Source organism: Euleptes europaea, chromosome 9 (assembly GCF_029931775.1).
Source record: "Euleptes europaea isolate rEulEur1 chromosome 9, rEulEur1.hap1, whole genome shotgun sequence".
NCBI lineage: Eukaryota > Metazoa > Chordata > Lepidosauria > Squamata > Sphaerodactylidae > Euleptes > Euleptes europaea.
This window is the reverse complement of record NC_079320.1, coordinates 71,227,707-71,245,923: the sequence shown is the minus strand read 5'-3', so window position 1 is coordinate 71,245,923 and position 18,217 is coordinate 71,227,707. Positions and strand designations below refer to the sequence as shown.

General features: G+C 42.3%; 1 non-coding gene across 1 annotated transcript; it reads right to left on the bottom strand.

Moving 5' to 3' along the window:
* Nucleotides 1-16,373: 16,373 nt before the first annotated feature.
* Nucleotides 16,374-16,480, bottom strand: LOC130483140 (U6 spliceosomal RNA). The gene has a single exon (XR_008933564.1). It is a non-coding gene; the product is annotated as a U6 spliceosomal RNA (small nuclear RNA).
* Between the last annotated feature and the right edge of the window lie 1,737 nt (nt 16,481-18,217).

Below are 18,217 nucleotides of genomic sequence, written 5' to 3'. Positions count from 1 at the left end.
AACTGTTTCACTGGGGGAAGAGAAAGAAAAGAAAAAAAAGAATGCAAAGATTTAGTATAATGCCTGCATCTTTTCATTAAAATGCTAATGACCCTTTCCTATGGTTTTTGGATAACCCTGTTTATAAATTATTCATAGTCACGCCATTGACAGAGACTAACAGTTGGGGCTATAGATGCAGAGCAAATTTACCGTTTACGCTTGTCCTCCACTGATAAGCGTAAATAATTTCAAGGCAAACACAGTAACTGGATACACGGGCTCGTCCGGGATTTTGCCACCTCTGAACGGGCTGTGCTTCTCCAGAACGCTGACTTTAGTCTTAAGTAAAGCTTCTCTAGACAACTCAGGAATAGGTAAATCACCTCAATTCTGACACAGCACCAAAACTTAGAGGTAATTAATATCATTTGCTCTGATTTAGTGCTCTCCAGTGTAGCACTCCTGTTTCTTGGTGCCCACTTCTTTCTTCCCCACAGCAAGAAACCAGTCCTGGCTTTCCTTCACCCCACTGGAACAAGAGGTGCTCCAGAAGAGCACCCTTGGTACAGAGGACCCATTTAGAAACTACCACCTCCATCGCAGAAGGATGCTCGGCTTGCAACCTCTGAATAGTCCGTGACCGACCCCTGCTCACACGGTGACCATTTTTTTGGGGTACTTCTCAGAATTCCAGTATTGCTCACAAGCTCCACAAAGTTTGGAACTCCTGCTCTCTCTCTTTTCCCTGAATAACAGCATACCTCTAAAGTGCATAGCTTATTACTACAGGGAGCATCTAGAAATGCATAGTTGCTGTACAACCGTGTTTGTTGTATGTAACAGCTGTACTGCACACCAGATTTGGATTTCGTTTTTTTACTGTCATTGTGTTGCTCATGCTCATAACAACTCCCTGAGATAACTCATTTGCCTCCCCATTTGGAAGCTGGGAAACTGAGTCCAAACAACGGTGATTTGCCCAAATCATCTTAGATCTTAGTAGCAATCTTTGTAATAGTCTGACAATGTTCTTTTCTCCCTACAATAAAAACTGTAGCAATATTAACCAGTTCATGGGTTGCATCCAGCAAGTTTTTTTGTTTAATATAACCCAGTTTCCCTCTTGGCTACAGTTCCCATCTTGTAGGGCTTGTATCCAGGAAGGCCCCATGATCCCCAGCATCGCTTTTTTTGGTGGTTGAAGGGGATCCCAACTTCCTTTTACCACCAATGGAAAAGCTGGTTGGATCCAAACCTATGTCCTGGCATAAATATTTCAGACAATAAGGAGTTTCTACTTCCTATGGACAATTATTTGTGATAGAAATCAGTTTGTTCCTTATGTTCTCTTACACACTCAAACAAAATTAATGCAATAAATGAAGAACTCAGTCCCACACCATACCTATTTTTGGTAGTAGCATATGGACAGTAAACCTGAACTAAACCTAAGCACTTTTATTAAAAGAATTATTGGACCAACCAAGACTGCCGAGGTTCTGATGGAGCACAGAAGAAAGCCATAGAATGTGGTACCAGTTGTAAAATTGTCTTAGAACAAAGTATAAATGCAACGCAAACACGGTTCTAGGTAAGGGGTTTAATTTTGCTCAGACATTTCTTCAGTTGCATGGATTTTTATTTCAGCCTTAAGGATACTTAAGTCTCCTTGCTACTTAGTTTTAGGGCTCCTTATCCCATAATACGAGACATATCACATTTTGTTGTGGTTCAGCTTTAGGGTTGCCAACCTCCAGGTATGGCCTGGATACCTCCCAAAATTACAACTGATCTCCAGACAACATAAATCAGTTCCCTTGCAGAAAAATTGTTGCTTTGGAAGGCAGACTCTATGGCATTATACCTTGCTGAAGACTCTCCCATCCCCAAACCCCACTTCCCCAGACTACACCCCACACACACCCAGTGACCGCTGCAAGAAGTAGTCTTTTCAGTCGCGGCATACCTATTGTGGAATGTGTTCCCCCATGCACATACACCTGGTTCTTTGCCTGGAATCTGAATAAATGAGCTGTTGATGTTAAAATGGCTGGTTGGGCATGGCCAATTCAGCTGGCAATTTATGATTTTATTCTATTTATCGAGTTGGCTAGTTCATATATATATTTGGGGAGTTGATTCTTTGCTCTGCCTTTCAGCTTAACTTTACTGCTCTGCTTTACTATGGTTTGTGGAGGCTATTCTTTAGATGGTCTTAATTGTTTTTCAGTATGGCTATGGACCCTTAGATTGACGTTTGTGATTTGGTGGTAGGGATATTAACATTTACTAATTTTTGGACTTTATTTTGTTGTAATAGCCCTCAGGCTGATAGGTGGGTCACAAATGTTTAAGGGTGAGGGACAGACTCATCCTGCTGAAACCGGGCAGTTTCTCCTTGTCTGCCATAGAGAATGAAATTTTGCATCGAACTTTCCTACCCTCAAACTGATTATACAAATGCATTAAATCAGCCCAACAAAAATAAAGCACAAAATATACAATACATAGCAAAAGTAATAACTGTCACTAATTTGTGCAAAGAGCATGTTAGTGACATCTTGTGACAAAACAATACAGATCTACTATATTAAATAGAAAAAATGTAGCCATATATTAAAATCTGAAGAAGTTTCTGAAATCTACATTATTGTGTAGTGTTTTCGAAAGCTGAAAAAATGTGTATATAAATCTTTTTTTAAATCATAAAAATTCAAAACCATTAATAATTAAAAGCATTGAAATTAACACGTATCAATTAGACAAGATAATACAAGAAACCCAGTCTCCATCTATCTCCAGCTGTAACTAGCCTCCAGAAAGCCAAATGCCTTTCGAACTCTCCTTGCCATTCAAACCAGGAAAAGAAGTGGGGAAAGATGTGCAGTCCTTTGGCAGGGACTTCCATAATTGCGATATCACTACTAAATAGGCTTTGAAATCATGCACTCCCACACACAAATACTACAGCTTTCTTGGAAGATTGTAGAATACTGGGAGGGATACACAGGAGAAGCCCTCTTTCAGATAACCAGGCCCTGCTTGAGGTGTCCCCACCTTCTGAGATTGGGTGTGTGGGGCAACTCAGGAGAGGCCCTTCTCGGTCATGGCACCAAAACTCTGGAACTCTTTCCCAAAGAAAAGGGAAAGAGCAGAAAGGCGGGATATAAATTTTGTAAATAAATAAATAAATATATTTACCCAGTGGTGCTTCAGGCTTTCAAGAGTAGTGAAATAACTTTATACAGAAAAAAATCTCTCAAAGAAACAGCAGCCAGAAATTGTAGCCCCAGAATGGTGGAAATTCTAGCTCAGAAGATTTCCTTTCCATTTAATTGTTGGTCTAAGCTGTTGCACAATTTTTACAAAGCTTTTTCCTAGAATAAAACAGAGCTTTATTTGTTCATTCATTCAAACACTTCTAAAAAGAAAACTATAGAGAGTTTTTATGACCTTTTTAACGTTCTCCTGATTACCTTGGACAAGACGTTGACTAGCAAAATAAATTATAGACCACTTACCAGTAAAATATTTATAGTTACCATTGAGAAGCTTGCCAAGAAATATCAGTGATTATATACTGGGTCAGAAATCAGATAAAGTTCCAGTACCTTTTTATGAGTCCTTTGTGTGGTGAAAAAGTGCATAGTAAGCCAAAAGCAATATGGAGCTCAAAGGCCCTATTTTTTTTTTCTTTTCTTGAAATACTGCACAGTCAATTTGACAAAAGATATAGTAAAAATGTCAACTATGTGTATATTTATACTGTTCTGATAGGTTAGCAATATAAGAGGCAAAGAGGTAACAATCGGGGGGGGGAATCTGTAGAAAATTGATCAATACTGTGGGAATTAAAAATGCCTTCATATTTCTGTCAGTAATGCACTAACGTTTCAAAGAAATCCACCCAAACCCTGGAACAGTTGACAGCAAAATCAGGCCAAGGTGTCTGGGAATGTCACTAAGGGGCCCGTTCCAGTGCTACTCCCACACAATCTCCATGATTCTCCTCGGGGGTAAGGATGCCAGCCTCCAGCTGGGACCTGGGGATTCCCCGGAATTACAGCTCATCTCCAGACTACAGGGATCAGTTCCCCTGGAGAAAATAAATGCTTTGGAGGGTAGACATTGTACCCCACTGAGGTCCCTATCCTCCCCAGGCTCAGTCCCCAAATCTCCAGGAGTTTCCCAGCCTGGATATGGAAACCCTACCCCACATCCCGTGCCAGTGGCCAGGAGGGACCTGGCAACCCTATCAGGGGGAGCCTGGGAGAATGGCCCTTTCCTATGTGCTCCTATGTGTGTGTGTGTTAAGTGCCGTCAAGTCGCTTCCAACTCCTGGCGACCCTATGAATGAAAGTCCTCCAAAATGTCCTATCTTTGACAGCCTTGCTCAGATCTTGCAAATTGAAGGCTGTGGCTTCCTTTATTGAGTCAAAATAACTATAAAAAGATTCAAAACAGAAAAACTCTAGTGCTTATTTGAACAGAGGGCCACATCAGACACTGGGACATTATTAGGCAGCTGTAAGCCTCTCACTGTGAAGAAATCCTGACCAGAACTGTCCAAATCTAAGGGACTGTGTCAAATGCCATATGACGCAAATGTGTTTGTTTTAAAGTTATATGAGTACAACAGGGAGCCCCAACCAAGCAGTGGCTCCCACCAGGGCCTTTTATGTCAGCATATAGATTTTCCAAGGTTCTTGTTTGTTTCCTCACACAGGGATATTTCATACATACTCAGACAATACAGTCTGGGCTTTCCAGAGGCTCCGTTGCGCCCACACAACTCCTGTTTATCACAAAACTTCTTTTCACTGTCCGGGGCACTGTGCTGAGGGACCCCTGCACATGGTGCAGCAGCCAAAATTAGACAGGGCTCAGTAAGGTGAAATGCTGAATAATGTTCCTTGAAGAACTTTCAACTCCCATTTTGATGTTTCGTTTGTTGGTAATATTTGGGTTGCACTGTAAATCTATAAGCAGCAATATATTTTGGCTGGATTCAAGTTCCTTTCTTACTATAGCCCCTATCCCCCAAGATCCTCTGTACAGCCATTTTGATAGTCAAAGGGGACTCCATCCTCTCTTTTTCACCAGTGGAAAAGCTGGTTATATCCCACCCACTCATTCCCCTAACACTGCATCACAGGCCAAGTTCACACTGAGGTGATAAAGCAGCACCTGGGCGGTACCATATGCCATTTGCATCAGGGAATGTTCCTCCAATGGAAAATACTCCCAGTACATGGAAATCTAGCATGTCAGAGAGAAGCTTTCTATTCCGATTGTTTTCTGGACATGCCATATTTGTAAATACAGGGATTTCCCCCCTAAAAAATGGAGAAACGTTCAACCCATCAGGCTCGGCCAGCTGTCTGGGCATAGTACCACCCAGATTGCCACTGCAGTTAGAACTAGGCCATTCAGGCAGGAAAAGCCACTGAACTTTCAACTCTCCTCACCTACCTCCTTTGAAAGCCCTGAAAGAAACACAACAACCATACCCATGAAACTACAGATGCTGATCCATAGGGAACCAGCCCCAAACTCAACACTGCCTGAAGTTATCCCTCATATCAGTGATTATGCCCCAAATTTTTTTTTAAAAAAATATATCATTTGTACCCTGTCTTTCCATCAGGTATCCCATTTTATTAGAGTTGCTAGGTCCAGGTTAGAGAAGAGCCCCATGGCGCAGAGTGGTAAGCTGCAGTACTGCAGTCAAAAGTTCTGCTCACGACCTGAGTTCGATCCCGACGGAAGTCGGTTTCAGGTAGCCGGCTCAAGGTTGACTCAGCCTTCCATCCTTCCGAGGTCAGTAAAATGAGGACCCAGCTTGCTGGGGGTAAAAGGAAGATGACTGGGGAAGGCCCTGGCAAACCACCCCATAAACAAAGTCTGCCTTGTAAACGTCGGGATGTGACGTCATCCCCCATGGGTCAAGAATGACCTGGTGCTTGCACAGGGGACCTTTACCTTTAGGTCCAGATTGGGAAATTCCTTGAGTTTTTTGGGGTGGAGTCCAGGGAGGGACTTCAGCGGGGTATAATGCCATGCAGTCCACTTTCTAAAGCAACCATTTCCTCCAGGGGAACTGATCTGCCACCTGGAGAACACTTGAGAACCCAGGAGATCTCCTGGAGGTTGGTAACCCTATATTTTATCCTTACTCCTTTGTGAGAAAGGATAGGTTGAGAAAGAGTGACATTCCCCGAGGCTTTATTTATTAACTGCACTGGTATCAATTTCTCCTCTTTTGTAGTTTATTATTTTAATAAAAGAACTGTTCAAAACGCTGCAGGATACAATAAAGGGGCTCTCGTGTCTCGTCAGTTCTGAAGAAAGCCTGATGAAACAATCTCATATCTTGCATCAGAATCTCCTAATGCAAATCAGAATGCAGTAGCAGCAAGTCAGAAAGCAGACTCCTTTCAAAGCAGGAGCTGCAGTTAGTTGGAAGGCAGCCACCGTCTCTCTGCAGCAGGGAATCTGCCAAGACTGGAAGTAGATATTACAAGAGTTGTAGGACTGCAGCCCAAAACAGCAGCCCTTCCCCCTGCCTCTTTTGCTTCTCGCCCCTGTAACGTTCAGGAATCCCAAATGCATGACTTCCTGCCACTCTGAAGTTTCCCTGCCTCGTTTTGTTGGCAGCTATTTGTGGAGAGGAAAAAAAAATGGTTCCGTCACATCATGTATTCCGGATTACTTTACAAGAAAGAAGGTGGAGGAGGAATAAGACTGCTGTTTTGAGTATTTTGGACCCTTTAGTGGACAGGAATGTGGCCAGAATCAAATGGCAGATAATCAAAACCATGTTTTATTTAAATATGTACTACCCTCAATCTTTGGTGAAAGCTTCCGTGCAAGGCCAAATTTCTCAGCCCTTGACTCTAATGGCAGAAGCACAAACCCACTGAGATGTTATCCTGGAAATCAACCTGTAAAGACTGTAAAGGGTGGGGTAGGGTTGCCAACCTCCAGGTACTAGCTGGAGATCTCCTGCTGTTACAACTGATCTCCAGCTGACAGAGATCAGTTCCCCTGGAGAAAATGGCCGCTTTGGCAATTGGACTATGGCACTGAAGTCCCTTCCTTCCCCAAACCCCACCCTCCTCAGGCTCCGCCCCAAATATCTGCAGGTATTTCCCAACCCTGAGCTGGCAACCCTAGTGGGAGGGTACAGAAACACACCTATTTAATTTTTTAAAAATTTCTATCCTCAGTATCACTTTTGCTTCAATTACAGCTTTTTTATATGTACTACTTCAGACTTAGCCTCCTTTAACTATCACTTTGTTTAGAATTTATTTGCATCTAAGAATGTTGTTCTGCATTCAGGAACTTGATGTTCAGGAAGTGTCCACAAGGTGGGGTAGATAACCCCAAATTAGACCGACGTAGAACCATTGTGATGCACATTGGGTAAGTAGTACTGACAACCTCCAGGTGGGGCCTGGAGATCTACTGCTATTAGAACTGATCTGCGATGTCGGATCCAGTGGCTCGGTAGCCCAAGAGGCCTTCTCCCAAAGAGCGGCTTTCAGTTTCAATGCTCTATCACTCCCAGCCTTAGGAGTAAACTTTTGGCAAGCTTTTCATGCAGCCACATTATGACTCTCCCCAAGCCAAAGCAATCATAATGCATGCTTGTCAGTCTGCAGGGGTTTCACACCACAGTCAGTGTGCTTTTTAAATAGACTCTTCCGGGCCATCTGGACCCAACCCAGCACCACCACACTTATGGGAGTGGATAGGGATAGAAGACAACTCCAACCTCCAAAGTAGACAACTGGCTCATAGGCCAAAGTTCTTGAGTTCCAACTGACAAAAGATGGCAGTGAAGAAGGACCTTAGGAGAGGGGGCGCAGCAGCGTCAAGACATGTGACTGCCTTTGGTCAGGGGGCTGCACGTGTGCAATCCCAAAGGGAAACTGCACAGAAGACCAAAAACGAACAAAATTTTGTCTAGTACAGACTACATATCAAAATGATTAATCAACCAGGCAATTGGTCAAAAGTGTGGACCAGTGTAGAATCCATAGAAACAGATTCTTGACATTGGACCCCTTCCTCCATGTCCCAACCTAAATGGCACCACTGTGGCTATGCACTGATCTTGGACAGATGCAACCTAGCAGGATTTGTCTTTCAATGGATGCTGCTGATATACAGGAGGATCTCCTAATGGTTTTAGGAACACAGATGACAGGAACAACATCTGGAAGTAACAGCAAGAGCCTAAAGAGTTAAAGATGCAGCGTGTTTTAGTGGATAGATCACTGGACCCAGAGTGGGGCAATCCTGTTCACAAAGCTTATGGGGGAGTTCTGGGAAAGACAGCCTCATCCCAACATACCTGGTATATGAAAAGCCCCATATATGCCACAGTGTGTTTCCTAGAGGAAGAGTGGGATAGAAATATGAGAGAATAAATCTGTGTACACATCGTCTGCCTAGTAAACATGACGTGACATCACCCCATGGGTCAGTAATGACCCGGTGCTTGCACAGGGGACTACCTTTACTTTTATCCTATGAACTCACTACTGCAAAGATCCTGTTTGCAGAATCTGAACTATAACTGTAACCTAGCCTCTACACTGTGCATAAAACCTGTCATGACACCTCAAGGATATATGCTGCTTACTAAATAAATCAGTATCTGTTCCATCACATGTTGATACTACAGTATGCCAACTGAAAAAATGCTGCAATTCTCTTCCACCTGCCTGACACGCAGCATCTACCTACTTGCTAACGTATAATTCATGCAACTGGTTTCCCATACCTTTGGATACAGCCCAAGGTCTTCAATTTAGGAAATATTATTTTCCACATTACTAATGGAAATTTGTAATTTTCCAGATTACAAACAACCCAGGTTACAGTTAGACCAGATTCCCAAAATAATACGAAATAATGCAATTAAACTTGTATAATAATCCTAACCTAATTTATTAAACTAGGTCTTAATTTAAATTCCTCCTAATCAACAGGGTTAGCCTCTTGTCGGGTTGCTTATTTAGATGACACACTAAAAGCAGCTTATCACATTATGGAAAATCAGCTACTTGCCTAGAGAAATAGCTATTTAAAAGTATACATTACTGAATAAAGAGCATTCAGGTTTCATCTGATCATTCAATGGAGGACGGATTTTGTACCATTAGTTCACTCTGCCTACAGGGGAAACTGTGATGTTTAGCATTCCTTAATGTTCTCCTTATAGAATTTAATTTATACTTGGGTCACTTTCTTGATATTACCTTAGATGTGTAAACACTACTTGAATAATTTTGTTTTTTAAAAGATCCTAGCAAAAAGACACAATCAAGGTGATGCAAAAGTACCTTGCAAATTGTGTACAGATGTCTAGACAGTAGAAATATTTAAAAACAGATGGATTATAAAATAGGAGCACACTTGGACAGACAAGTAGTTGCAATTCTTCCCAATCACAGAGATGGAAGGATACCCAAAAATTGGGTAGAGCATACTCTACGAACACGTACTACAGAGCTGGAATAATCTAATTTTTATATAATTTTATATAATACAGATTCTCTTTTTCCCTTACTTAATAAGGTATCTTTAGATAGACCTAGGTATGATAATTTCTTATCAGTTTCTTGCATTCAGTGGGAGCAGAACTGGCCTTGATTTAGTTTGCAGATAAGGCCATCCTTCTCAGCTGAAAACCATAAAAATACATTTCATCTACATTAAAATTCTAAAAATGCCAACAAGTTAATATATAAAATGCAACATACAACAAAATCGTGTTCATTCAGAGCATATCAGATACTGAATACTGATGGAGCAGACAGTGTCCCCAACATAGTCATATTCCAAAGAAGTAAGGGGATAGGTAGGGAGGCCAGCACAGATGACCATCAATCAAAGGGACTGATGTTTCTCATCCCTACTTATTTTTGTACCTGAAAAGGACAGAAAGGCCCAAGTCCTCTCAGTCAGTGATCCAACTTTCATGACCTCAAATCCACTCTGAACCCAAGGCGACAGCCCGGGGGCCTGATGAGCTGAAAACAGGTGGCCAGTATGGTAGAATGGTTAGGATGTTAAGACTGCAGCTGGGGAGACCGAGGTTTGCCACAAAACGTAAGTTTAATGTGGGTGACCCAAGGCTTGTCACTCTCTCAGCTTAGTGCACCTTACAGGTTGTTGAAAATTAAGGTTTAGGGAGAACCAAGCAAACCTTGAAATTAAGGTTTAGAGAGAACCAGAAAGGTGGGATGAAAATGCAGGAGACAACTGCATGACTTCACAGTCACCTGACAGGAGGAGGAGAAACCATAGTCTGAACCTGCTGCGTGAACTTGTCTTCTAAGAGAAGCAGGAGCAGTACCCTTATTCGCTACAGATGCACAGCTGCAGGACATTTCAAAGAGCAGCAAAAACAGAAACTCTACGGGGGATCACAATCCATCGAATGGGTTCCACTTGAGGGTCCTGACCCATGGGGCGAAGACCACCCTTGTAAGACCACTAGATTAGTCTCCAGCCTCAGGCTGTGAAATTCCTGACAAATTCTACCAGGTTCCCAACTGTTACCCCTAACTTTCTAAAAAGAGAGTTGGCAGAAACATTGGCTGGCTTTCCATTCTATAGGTAATCTGCAACAGAACTGGAACATACTCACACCTGGTAACTGAATACTTTCAGCAGCATTTAAACAAGTGTTGGCAAAATTTAAAACCTCATTGTACTTCTAGACTCAAAGTTAATGCTACTTGCATGGCTCTGTTTCCAGAAGGAAAAATGTCTTGTTAAATGCAGATCACAATGTTTTATCTGAGACTCCCAGCATTGATCAATCCCACCAGTTTGGGTTCTGTGCATGGAATGACCACTATGCACAGCATTTCGTTTGCAGGTACCCCAGTACTCATCAGCCATAACATCTACTGTCCTTGGAAGGCAAGGCCCACTAACAAAAGTATAACCTCCTAAATTTAGTCAAGGGCTTGAAAAGGAATTAATTTGTGACTGAAAAGATAAGAATCATAGAATCATAGAGTTGGAAGGGACCACCAGGGTCATCTAGTCCAACCCCCTGCACAATTCAGGACATTCACAACTACCTCCCCCCCCCACACCCCCAGTGACTAGAAGATGGCCAAGATGCATTCCCTCTCATCATCTGCCTAAGGTCACAGAATCAGCATTGCTGACAAATGGTCATCTAACCTCTTCTTAAAAACCTCCAGGGAAGGAGAGCTTACCACCTCCCAAGGAAGCCTGTTCCACTGAGGAACTGCTCTAACTGTTAGAAAATTCTTCCTAATGTCAAGACGGAAACTGTTTTGATTTAATTTCAACCTGTTGGTTCTGGTCAGACCTCCTGGGGCAACAGAAAACAACTTGGCACCATCCTCTCTATGACAGCCTTTCAAGTACCTGAAGATGGTTATCATATCCCCTCTCAGTCTTCTCCTCTTCAGGCTAAACATACCCAGCTCCTTCAATCTTTCCTCATAGGACTTGGTCTCCAGACCCCTCACCATCCTTGTTGCCCTCCTCTGGACACTTTCCAGCTTGTCTACATCTTTCTTAAATTCCCAGCATTCTATTTTACTGGTGAACGTCTGCACGGTATTTTGCAGCTTTTCAGGCTTCTTGCAATGATTTTCCCATGCTGCAAGAGATGAGGGTGGAGTTCCTTACGCCAAAGGTATAAAAGTGATTCTCTAAAAAAGGGGAAAAAATACTTCCTGCAGCATCACAAAACTAAATGCACACCTTAAGTCTGAGCTACAAATGCCCAGGCTGTCCTCCAAACCTATATATTACATGGGACGTTGTTAATGGGATTTCCCAAAAATGTACTTTAATGTTGAAAGGCAGCCACAAGGGGATTTCCTCCCCCACCAGCTGCTGTTAGGGAAACAGGCAGATACAGAAGAATCCAGCCTTTTGAGTGCAAGAGGGAGAGGAGTGCTGCCCTCCCATTGCTACTGGAAAAGGAGAACAGGAAGAAAGAGTGAAAGAAAAAAAATCCCTGCTCCAATGTTGAATTGGCAGTTCAGATTGGGTCCTCTCCAATGATTGCTGTGTTGTTGTTTTAAAGATTACTATAAATGGCTATTTATCACGTTCTGTAGGGAGATCCAATCAGAGGTCTCAACATATCCTTCCACAGGTTACCCACAGTCTGGAGGGGAGTCAGTTACCAGATGAGATTAGAACAAGAGTCTTTGGTTCGGGAGGAGGGGGGCGGTATGGTCAGGCATACCACTGTGCAGCCCAGCTGAAGGTAAAGGAGAGGTCCTCGATTCAGCCCTCGCCATCTCCAGTTAAAGAATCTCAGGCACAAATACAGGTATACCTTATTTTATTGCGCTTCACTTTTTGCACTTTGCAGATATTACGTTTTCGAGCAAGTCTATCGACGCCATTTTTCCAATAGCATGTGCTCTCTTTGTGTTTTTGTGTCACATTGTGGTAATTCTCGCAATATTTTAAACTTTTTCATTATTATTACAGTACTTTTTTTAGACATAATGCTGCTGCGCACTTAATAGACTACAGCAGGGGAGTCAAACATAAGGCCAGCGGGCCGGATGCAGCCCCTTGAGAGCTCTTATCCAGCCCACAAGTCAGCCAAGGAAGCCACCCCCCCATTCCCGATCTGGGCTGGAGAGACATGGCCCGGCCCGACCAAGTGACATTTATTTCATATTCGGCCCTCATAACAAATGAGTTTGACACCCCTGGACTACAGTATAGCGTAGGCATAAGTTTTATATGCACTGGGAAACCAAAAAAAATTCACGTGATTTGCTTTATTGCAATGGTCTAGAAAGGAACCTGCAATATCTCCAAGGTATGCTTGTATTGGGATGAGCTCTCTCAGCCTGGCCCCCTGAAGAATCATGGCCACTGACCGTACTGATGGTATATAACAGTAGGACTCGGTATAGACACCTTCATATATGTTTATTCAGGATAATGCCTTCATATATATTTCCTCAGGATGGCTCCCCAAAATTTTTACGTGGAGACATTCTTAAGTCCACAGAACTGTCCCTTGTAGCAGTGTGTGCAAAGAAAGTGATGGTCTGATTTAAATTCTGAAGTATCTGAATTTTAATCACTGTGTTTAGTCTCAACATCAAAATTTATACACAGAGGGGAAACCCCAGTCGCAGATGGCTGCATGTGTGTTCCTTGATGGCAGGTGCTGAAATTTAGACAGCTGCTCTTTTAACCCTTGAATGTCACAGAAATGTCTGTGGTTGACTGTCTTCAGAAAGGACGAGAAAATTGTCCTACAAGTTAGTACAACAAAACCTCACAGAAAACATACTAACAATTATCCCCGATTCAGGTGTTTGCCAGAATGGATGAAAAAATCAGTATTATGTTGAAATGTGGACAAAGACGAGGTAAGTATGATAGACCAAGAGTCCACTTGATTAATATCCTGATATGATACTGTAAAGATAAACTACAGATCAGTACAGCATGTTGTTGGGATTTTGAGGGGGATCTTTGACTTTTAGAGTATTTCTGTGTAATCACATTACACGTTTTTCTAGTATATGAGCTGGTCTGTTATTTAGTATACGCCCAGTTACTTTTGTTTCTTCATTTAAAATGTTATATGTCAAAAGCTGGTAAAATTTTAAATCATGCATATATATTAAATTAGAATTTTCTTTGGTTTGCTTAACCAAAAAATCCAATTTGACATTCATATACTAAATATTTTCTAAACATTAAGTGGAAAATTTTCAACATGACTGGATTCACTTTTTCAACACAACATACCCACTCCTTCTTAAGGGGCTGGTTCCAAATCCACTGAACTCCACTGATTCTTCCTTAGCTTTTCTGGTACATCGACAAGGCCATGATAAAAACCAAAACTGGAGGATAACATTTCAATTCTGAACACCCATTTAAACGTGCCTCTTTTTCAAAGAGTGGCCAAAACAGAGAGGAGACTGACAGATGCTCCATTATCAGGACCCTAAGGGAAAGTGAAAGGGTAGGAAGAGACTGAAAGTCAGCACGCTTAACATCTGGAGATACAAAAGGCCAAGATAACAGCCTGAAAGGGGCCGGCATATGCTCTTTTCCATAATGAACTGAGAACTGGCTACTGAAAGAAAGCGTCCAAATGGCAGACCGTTTCTCAGAGAGAAAGAGGTATTCATCAGAGTTAACAACATTTTTTTTCTCACAACAGAAAAGGAATTGGATTTTTCTAAACACAGGGTAGTGAAGTTATATGCTGGGAGAAGCCTTCTCTTTGCACATTTTCCCCAGTGATGGGGGAAAAACCAAGCTGAATATATATTTCATTGTTGTGATCAATAGCTTTTTTTTTTTTTTTACAGGGTTGGTTTTAGCTGCCGTTGCTGCATTCTTTGAGATCATAAGTCGCTTTCAGTAATGACAGAGGTGGGATACAAATAGTTCAAATTAATTTTAAAAAATTAATACCCCAAGAACAGGTATAAGGTAGCAGCTGACGGCAAGGACTGACCCCATTTCAAACTTCATGTTACTTGCTAGTAACATCTTCATGTTACATCTTAAGCAATATAAGTGCAATCATACACAGAGTTACTCTAGTCTAAGCCCAGTGTGTGGGATCCAAAGTTCAGTTTCCATGAATGGAATTCATTTCTTTTCAACAGAAAGGAACTTTTCTGCTCCCCTTCCTTCCCACTTCAACCCACAGTGGAACCTAGAAATGGTTTCCCGTCCCCCAGGAGCAGCAATTCAGGAAGATCTTTAGGTTTCTGTAGAAGAGGGGAGGTGGAAAAGTTCCATTCCACTGACAGAACTGCCTTCCGTTAGTGGAAAAAAGGGGTTTGGATCCAACCCACTGAATTCAACAGACTGAACTAACTCTGCGTAGGAGCACACCAGAAGTGAAGTGCCCTAAGCAAGCCACCATCTCTGAATCGCAGCCCATAGCCCCTCCCCGGCAGCTGTGATGCAATATGGAAACATTGAAGCTGACCCACCTTATAGGGTTGTTGTAAGGAATAATGAGATAATGTATGTGCAAAACTTTAAAACACTATGTAATTGGCATTATTATTGTTATTGTTATTATTGAATGACCACTAACAAAAAAAGTATAAAAATAAAACTGGCCCTAAGAACCTGTTTTTCAGTTTACAAGTTTTGTTATAGTAAGCAGAGTTTGCAAAAAAAAATCTTATTAAATATCTGCAAAATATCTCTTGCACTAAGATCCAATAATACTGATTTTGATTTGCTATACAGCAAATAGCTGAATATTCTACAAATATAAAACAGTCAGATGCCACAGAAACCCCACTTTAAAGCCCAGAGGCCATAACAGGAAGCTATACAATCAGAAATATTCAGGTTTCAGCTAGGCAGACATCCCGGGGTGGGGGTGGGGGAGGTCACAGTGCATACCATAAGCAAACCTGAAAGACAGAGAAACCTTAGAATGGGTACTGCCAGTAGGAGAGAATGCTTTTCCCCCACCCACTTTCCCCATAAAGGAGAAGGCAAAACTACTTTAGATCAAACCAGTGCATTTAGCCTGGATCACCTCATTGTGACTGGGTAGAGAAGGTGGGGATGAGAGAGCTCAAAGAGAGCTGTGACTAGCCCAAGGTCACCCAGCTGACTTCATGTATAGGAGTGGCAAAACCAACCCAGTTCACCAGATTAGCATCTGCTGCTCATGTGGAGGAATGGGGAATCAAATCAGGTCCTCCAGATTAAAGTCCATCACTCCAAACATTGCTCTTAACCACTATACCAAGCTGGCTCTCATACCACACTGGCTCTCCACAGTAGTGCTTCCATTTTTACTGAGATTCCTGGGTGGCCCCAGAGGTGAATGTTTGCCTCCTTCTGACTTGGAATCTTGAGGAAATTTGGTACAATATTCTGACAACATTAATGATTCCAAAACTTATTTATTTGTTGTTTAACTTATTTATACCACACCTTTCTCCCCCAAAGGGACCCAAAGCAGCTTACATCATTCTCTTCTCCTCCATTTTATCCTCACAACCTTGTGAGGTGTAGAGCGATGCTGAGAGTGTGTGACTGGCCCAAGGGTCTGATTCAGTGTAAGGCAGCTTCATGTGTTCAAATCAATTACTGCTGCAATGCAAAAAGAAACCCACATTAGCAAGGCAGCAGTAATTGATTTGAACACATGAAGCTGCCTTATACTGAATCAGACCCTTGGTCCATCAGTCAGTATTGTCTACTCAGACCAGCAGCGGCTCCCCAGGGTCTCAGGCAGAGGTCTTTCACATCATCTACTTGCCTGGTCCCTTTAACTGGAGATACCACGGATTGAACCTGGGACCTTCTGCATGCCAAGCAGAAGCTCTACCACTGAGCCACAGCCCCTCCCCAAAAATATGGAACGCTTCATGAATTAGCATGTCATCCTTGCGCAGGGGCCATGCTAATCTTCTCTGTATCGTTCCAATTTTAGTATATGTGCTGACAAAGCAAGCACTTCCTCATACCAGTCTCCTGCAGGCTGGCCATGGGCAGCTCTCAACCCTTGTTTGCTACTGGCCAAATTGTGTCCATGTTTGATAAGTTTGTGGCTCTTTTTCTTCCATATCAGTACAGTCCAAGCACAATACCAACATCTGCAGGTTTTTTTTTAATGCAAATAAAAGACAGACTAAAGAAAAAGCCACCTGACCCAGATGGCCCAGGCTGGCCAGATCTCATCAGATCTTGGAAGCTAAGCAGGGTCAGCCCTGGTTAGTACCTGGATGGGAGACCACTAAGGAAATCCAGAGTTGTTACACAAAGGCAGGCAATGGCAAGCCACCTGTGAACGTCTCTTACCTTGAAACCCTGCAGGGTCGCCAGAAGGTTGTGACCTGACAGTATTTTCCATCAACAAAAATAAACACATCCCACCGGGACCCACCCACAATATAGCCCCCTGGCTATTTATTGCCCTGCTTTCTGTTATGTACACATACAGCTTATTGATGGCCAGGTTCATGACCATGACCTGCGAAAGAACTTGAAGCTTACCAAAAAGCCAGCCATTTGAGAACTGCGTAGCAAGGAAAGAACTGAAGTAATCAACACCTATTGAGATCCGCTCCTCAATTCAGAAAGCTCACAGCGAAGTTTCCTTTAAAACGTTCACTGTCTTCCAATGCCAAAAGCTCCAAAGCAGCAAGCTTTATCATGAATTCATTTTGCAGGTCATTACACTGCGATGACAGAGAAGACGAACAGATGAAGATAAATGCTCACCATGCTCAGAGGAGCGCTGCCTTGGAAGTTATGAAATGTCTGCCTCCAAAGATGCCAATAAGCAAAAACCCTGTTAGAGGGCAAAATCTGGCCTGTTTAAATGCTTGATGTATGGCTAGTATAATCTTGGCATGTAACATTTCAAATCTAACAACATTTCTGTCAGGGTATGAGCTTTTGTGAGTCACAGCTCACTTCTTCAGATACAGGAATCTCAGGTCCCTATTCAATCCAGCAGAATGCGCTCCTGGATTGAATAGAGACCTGAATTCCTGTCTAATTACCAATGCTCCATGCCTACTACCCCTCTGCATATCACACCTGATCCAATCATGCCTGATAATGTCATTTACCTGGCATTGACATTTACTGTACCTGCTATTGCCATAGGGTGTCTGAATTCACTCTTCTCTACTTAAGGATAGATGGACTCGCACTCTAGCTGTATCTGAAGAAGTGAGCTGTGACTCACAAAAGCTCATGCCCCGCCAGAAATTTTGTTAGTCTTTAAGGTGCTACTGGACTCTTGCTCTTTTCGACTGCTACAGACAGATGGCTACCCATTGTGATCTATTTCAAGTCTAGGTTACCTCAAGGCCTTGTTGGGTCTTGAACCTATTACTTCAAATCCTAGATCTTTGTGTGTATTATTCAGCGATGAGACAGAAACTAGGAATCTAAACACATCATTTAGCTTGACAGTCATCTTTGAACTACCAAAAGTAAAAAGGGAGAGACATAAAAAGAAACAAAAGACAATTATGATTCTCCACTGGATAGGTATTACAATCACAAACAAGCCCACAGGACTTGCAAAGGGTGAAGATTACGACTGGTTTCCATGGAGACCATCTGTATCACATGAGCATGTTATCTCTGCTGAAACCAAGGCCAAACATCATTTTTGGAGTGGGCATTCTCTTTCGTTGCTAACAAGGTGCTTATTGGTACAGTATAGATTAAAAATACC